The sequence below is a fragment of the Callorhinchus milii genome, unplaced genomic scaffold, assembly GCF_018977255.1.
Source record: "Callorhinchus milii isolate IMCB2004 unplaced genomic scaffold, IMCB_Cmil_1.0 Scaffold4, whole genome shotgun sequence".
Classification (NCBI taxonomy): Eukaryota; Metazoa; Chordata; class Chondrichthyes; order Chimaeriformes; family Callorhinchidae; genus Callorhinchus; species Callorhinchus milii.
This window is the reverse complement of record NW_024704745.1, coordinates 70,076,215-70,082,997: the sequence shown is the minus strand read 5'-3', so window position 1 is coordinate 70,082,997 and position 6,783 is coordinate 70,076,215. Positions and strand designations below refer to the sequence as shown.

Sequence of the window (6,783 nt, the reverse complement as noted above, 5' to 3'; positions counted from 1 at the left end):
AAAAACTCGCTCAGATCTACAATGACCCAGGAGAGATTGAATACACTTACAATCGTGTTTATTGAGCATGATTTGACACATGCACTAAGTTTTGATCATGTAGTTGACATGTTTGCAACTATGAAGTCACGCAAGAAAGTATTTTAAAAAAGTATTGTTGCATAGTTCAAAGGGCCCCCAAATGTGAGCAATAATAATTTGGTCACTCAATCCACGAATGTTTGTGGGACACTGCTGTGTGCAATTAGCTGCCGCGTTTCACCCACAAAATATACAATCAGTTCACTTTACAGTATATTCTGTAAGCGCTTTGAGATGTGTAGAAGACGTGAAAGCGTTATATCAAATGTAAGGATTATTATTATCTGCCTTAGGCCTCCCCGATTCCTTGATCTGGCCCTACCTATAGATATACAAATGCTAACCAGTACAAAAGACAGCCACGTTTTGAAAGTTGTATTTTTTTAGTTGTGAAATGTGAAACTATTAAATGCTAAATCGCTATGTAAATCCAAGTTGTTGTTGTTGTTTTGTAGCTGTCTTGATTGCGTCTCCTGTTTTACAATAACTGCAGCACTTGAAGTATACTGGACAATTGTATCTTTGAATGGAGATTTAACATGCTTCATCTTGGGGAATGACGTTAAGGCTCTACAGGATTGGTTAACACTGGGACAATATTGAGGGGTGTGTCTCACAATGTTTGTGTAGATAAATCTGCCAGCACATGCAGTAAGTAGTAAAAGTGACCTCTGCTGCTGCCAGTCTTTTGATTTTCACTTGCTTGCGGCTGTGAGTATTCAACCAGAAGCATAGAAACTTGTTTTGCCTGTGTACTGTTTTTTCCGTAAAACTGGGGACTGCACTGTAGTGCCCCAAACTTGACAGAGTTTGACAGAAATGTTCTTTTTTTCAGCCCACACTATGATGGAAAAAATGTTCTGTGATTGCTCTTTTCATTTTAAATCTTTTTTATGGTAATGAGGCAGAGAAGTAAAAGTCGTAAAACCTGTAACGTTTTAAGACATGACGATATATATTTTGGCATACTCGTTTCTGTGTGGACGGGAAAAATCCTCCCAACACAGGGATAGGGGCGGGAAGGAAGGCAAGATACATCTAAAGAGCATTAGCAGAATGGTAATATTTTTATATAAGTACAGATCAATATCCAATACCTCAGTGGCTCAGACTGGATAGTAAAATCGCACACAAGTCTGCACTTTGTTTGGTGCCTGAATTACATTTAGACACTTAAATGTAAGAAGAACAGAATAAAACAGCCACTATGAATTCCACTGTATAATCTTATGTGGAACCAATAGAACAAAGTAACTGTTTCAAAGATGCAACGCATCTGAGTTTAGATGTTGATAAAACACGTTTTTCTGAAACTCATTGCATAAGGAGTTGCACCCTTTCGTATTTCTAATTGGAAGCACTAAAGCTGATTACAATTTTGCACCTTGTCTTTTAAAATTCATGGGACATGATAAAGAGGAAAGAATCTGTGTTGTGTGCTAAACTGGTGGATGGGTAGGATTGATTGCATTGCTCGGTTTGATAGCTTTCAGCGACTGGGACCACAGTTCAGGTCCTGGAGTGAAAAACCTAAGTAACTGCTGCACTTCAGGTTCACTCGTGGTGCGGGGAAATAATGAGAAGTCATTTTCATTTATTTCTTTCGTACCATAGTTTTGTTGATACCCCGTGTGAAGGTGCTCTATAAATGCAAGTTGCTGCTGCTGTTGCCGTAGTCGTAGTTTTGTCGCAGGCTTTTTTTTGTCTGGGCTTTCCGATTTTGTCCATTGCAAATTCACTTTGTGTACACGACACAAAGAAAGGGCTTTTGTCTAAGCTGCCTAGGTTAACAGTCTCTTGGCTTCAGCTTGTAACATTACAGACTTGGTGCTGCGAAGGGATGGATTTTTGATTGTGCTGCAAGTTCCATCCCTCTACCAGTAAGGGAACAATTTCTTCTGTGTTGAAATTGGTTCGAGATTTTTTTATAGCTATGATTATTCACGCAGTCGGGAGAATGTATAATCTGTGGCTGAAAGCCAATGTATTGCATAGTCTGTTTGGAGCAAGGATGATTTTTTTTTATTCTCTTTGATTGGTATTGCACGAGAGAAAAATAATAAACTGTAGACCTATGGTGCTAAATCGGAATCCTCACTAAAGGTTTACGGTTGCGAGCTGTTTGTGGGTTGGCCCGTTTTATTAAATTTTTTTCATGTTCTGATATTATTAATAAAAATGATAATAATCTTTCCAATTGATATAGGGCGTCTCACATTATCCAGCCGTCTCAAAGCACTTCACCAGAATATACCGTAAAATGAATCGACTGTATATTTTGTGGGCGAAAAGCGGCAGCCAATTGCGCACAAACAGGCTGTGGATTGACATTCTGTAGAAAAATGTATAGAAAGTGCTGAACAATTGTGCTAAATGTGAATCCTCGCTGAAGTTATGGCAGCTATTTGGAGGGGTGGATGTGTTTATTATTGTTCTGTGTATTCTCGCTTGACTCGTGGTGATTAGCTGTTCATGTAGGCATGTGAGTAGTTGACACACCCACCTTTAGTTTTGGAATAGGAATTAACAATAGTGGACTAGTAAAGCAGGATTTATTTAATGGAAATGTTACAAATGTCCGTCTTCCTCATTTGGACAATACTTCAGCCACACCAAATCCCAGAAAACAACAGCAACTTGCACTTATATGCAAGAAGGCAATGGGGGAGAAAGGAGACATTACTTAATGTATGAGCTGACATTGAATGTTGGCAGTCTGTGTTGGCTATTCCACTGAGCCTGATCATGTCTTTACCAGACGTCTGTCTATCCACCTTTCCACAGGAACAGCTGAGTAATGGTAGGAAGTGGGAAAACTCAAGGTCAGGATTAGTTAATAATCCTTGCATTTGATATAACGCCTTAGCACGTCTCCGAGACGTCTAAAAGCCCGTCACAGATTATACTGTAGAAGTGAATTGACTGTATATTTTGTGGGCAAAACGCCCAGTTATTTGAGTGAGTTGCTAGAGGAGCACTGCAATGTCAGAAGTGCCAACCTTCAGATGAGACATTAGCGAGGTCCCATCTGTCTGATTGGCTGGACTTTAAGGATGCCCATCGTACTATTTGAAAAGAGAAGAGAGTTTCTTCTAGTGTCCCATTTTATCTTTCGGATAAAATTTGTCATTCCATTCATGGCTGCTTGTGGAACATTGCTTTGTGCAAAATTGGCTGTAGAATTAGCCTACAAATAGTCACTACACTTTACGTCTTGGGAACCGCTTTGAAACATTTTTAAATAAAGTACAATATAATAATAATATAATGATAAGAAGAATCCTTGCATTTGATATAGCGCTTTTCACATCTTCTCGACATCTCAAAGCGCTTCACAGAATAGACTCTAAAGTAAATTGACTGTATATTTGTGGGCGAATGCGGCAGCCAATTGCGCACAGCAGTGTCCCACAAACAGTCGTGGATTGAAAATGACCAATTTATTATTGTTTTGGAGGGATTATTATTAGGCGTGTGGAGTAAGGAAACTTGCCCAAGGTTTCGTCCTGCCTGGAATTGAACCCACGTGTCTCGCTTGCAAGGCGAGTGCTCTAACCACAGGACTCCGCATATCAACCTTACATATCAAATGTAAGGATACGCATCTCATTTTGCTATGTGGACACCAGTCTGCATATAGTATCCGAATGACTTCTTGCCCCATTAGCTTTGTAGTTAAATGCACCGGAACGGAGCTCCTGATTGTATGTGTGCGCCTGTTTGTTGAGCAGTGTTGGGTTTGACTGTGAAGACCGTGTACTATTGAGTAGCTGCTGATTGTCACTGTTTTAGGCTTATACTGTAGGAATGAATAGTGACTCACTCGGATAAGGTACCAAAGGGATGCCAGCTTCTGTGGAATTCTATCCCAGTTAGAGTCAGTTGTTCAAAAAGAGGAGGAGAAGGATAAAAATCAAAACACTGCAGATGATAAGTGTAAACTAAATCCTTACCACCTGTCTGGAAAATACCCCGGGGAAGACTTTGGCTTAATTTGGCAATCAGTACTGTCTCATGTCCACCGAGTGTAAAATAAACCCGACATAAATGCAATTTGTTGTAGAATTCAGGAAGGTTTGTCGGAACTTGTTTGGTCGGGCAGACATGTAAAGGTCTTGACACTGCCGGCTGGACACCCGAGCTGGGGGTGGGAGCTGAAGGGATTGAGTGGGGACGGGAAAGATGACTGAAAGGAGTACAGGTTTCTTTGAAATCAGACCTTGTGTGTCGTAAATGTAAAAATATTGGGTGACTCCCATCTATTTGCAGCAATTACAACACTGATTTTCTTTTCCTAGTTTTTTTTCTTCCTGATTTGGTTTTCCAACTCGTATTCTCCTCTCCCAGCCTCCCCCCCCCCCACCATACGCACACGCACACTCACATACACACTCTCCTCAATTTGGGCACAAATGCTGTTTGCTCCAAAAAAGGAGTTGCAGGTTCAGTACTGGCACTGCATGAGGAGGCTTTCATCTCGGCTTAGTGGAAGAGACAGGCAGACTGACCTTTAAGGCAGATGTTCACAGTTGGCCCCAACCAACACACAAGATTGGAGAAACTGAGCCTCTTAATGATATCATTAAAAACCTTTTTAAGATTGTTCTGCCAGCACAGAGCACAACCCTGCATTTGATCTTTAGCCACTCTTTAGTCTTTAAACAAGTACAGTTTTAAGACAGTGGATAGGAACACTAGCAAGTAACTATACCTTTCATATCATTTTGTTATTGTTTCGCCCACAAAACATACATTCATTCACATTACAGGCTATTCTGTGAAGCGCCTTGAGATGTCTGGAAGTTGTGATAAGGCACTATATCAAATGCAAGGATTATTATTATTATCTTTCAAACACTTTTATCTGAGCTGTTTGACAGCTCCTCATCTGTTTCTCTGTTAACTTTCCTATATGTGCCTTTTTCTCTCTTACTGGTCTTGTACAAGAAAAGTCAGGGATGAGAAAAGGTCTTTCAGCCCATTGAATCATATCCTCAATGCACTAAATGAAACCATGGCAGTTATTATGTTTGTTTTGAATAACTCCTTTTTTTTTACCTCTGTTGCTTTACTTGTAGATAATTTCAAACCTCTTATCAATCGCAATAGCAAAGCATTTTTCTGGATACTTTATTCCATGTAAAATAATCCTTGCGTTTGGTATAGTGGTTTATCAAGTCAATATTTCATCGTGTTTTCTGTTAAGTGTAGTAGTACCTGTGTATTTGTAGCTGAATATAGCAGCCAATTTGCACACAGCAATGTCCCACAAATAGCCCCAAATCTGGGAGATTGTTAAAATGCCCTTCTCTTTTTGATTAGTGCCAAAGAATCTTTACCAGCTAACTGACCAGGTGGACAGAGCTGCATTTTATCGTCTCCTCTAAAGGACAGCAGCTTGAATAATACAGCATCCGCTTGCATCTCATTGGAGCGTCAGTCTAACTATGAGCTCATGTAGTCTGTTTTTGTGCTATAATTTCCTGTCATTGTATCTACTCCCTTGTCCCTTCCCCTCCACCATTGGCGGCCACACTTTCAGCTACGGTGCCCCGAAGCTTTAGATCTCTTGCTCAATCCCACCGCCTTTCCCCCTCCTTCCCTTCTTTTAGATCATGACTGAAGACTTTCCTCTTTGACCATGCTTATGGTCACTTCCTCCCTCCCTCTCCTTGGCTTGGTGTCGTGCTCTGCCATTTTAAGTGCTCCGAGATGTTGCTCCGTTTTGCTCCGGTGCTACATAAATGCAAGTTGTTGTTGTACTCTGAATTCACTTTTAACTTATTTCATTGATGTCTTATGCTTTTTCCTTTTCTTGTCTTTTATAATTGTGGTCCGAGTTTACTAGATTTTATAGTGACTTAACACATATTTAAATAAAATAACAAATCCTACATTTGATATAGAGCTTTTCACGTTCCGGTGACTGTATTTTGTAGGTGAATACACCAGCCAATTTGCCCCCAGCAATATCCCACAAACAACTGTGAAGTAAATGACCAATTTGTTTGAAATCTGGGGGATTGTTGACCAGGACACCGGAAGAAATTCCCTTCTCTTTTTCAAGCTGTGCCATGGGATCTTTGTGATAGCCTCAGAAGTACAGTAGAGTGCTATTTTCTGCATTAACTGGCACTGGATAAGCAAACACATAATTGATTATCATACAAAATGCAATTTGACAATAGTGCAAATAAAAAAAAAGTTGTGTCAAGAGTTGACAGGATTTCTATGTTCTGTGGTAGCACATGGTGCAGCCTTCTCTCTGATCCTTAACTTGCTTTCTCATTTATTTATCTCTTTCTCTCTCTCTTTCTTTGCCTCTGGTTTTCTATCTTTCTATAACGTTATCTCTATGACTCTTTCTATTTATCTGACTAACCTTACACTTTACAGAAGCGTGTTTACTTGTCTTTGTGTCACTCGCAACAAAAATCGTCGCTAGGAGAAGATAGTTTTTTTTAAAAGTTAAATCATTGTACCTTTTAATAGTTAATAGGATTTTGCAGTGGAACATGACTAAACTTCAAATCTCACTTTCCGGGCACATTTTCAGTGGCTCTTTTAAAATGTGTGTACCCGTCCATTTGTGCAATGACTTTGTTCTTGTCCTTCAGTAAAATGTCCACAAATTGCATGACGGGAGCTTTCCATTCTGCCCAATGTCACATTGTTGCAGGACATAGTTTAGATCCAGATCTC

The 6,783-nt window shown here is 39.9% G+C and overlaps 1 protein-coding gene across 1 annotated transcript in view; it reads left to right on the top strand.

The window, feature by feature from the left end:
- Nucleotides 1–764: 764 nt before the first annotated feature.
- The window catches only part of LOC103183240 (high affinity cationic amino acid transporter 1), a 28,226-nt gene continuing 22,207 nt past the window's right edge, over nucleotides 765–6,783 (top strand). The window contains exon 1 of the mRNA XM_007900597.2: nucleotides 765–792. The gene's annotated coding sequence lies outside the window, so the exon portion shown is untranslated. The remainder of the gene's footprint in view (nucleotides 793–6,783) is intronic.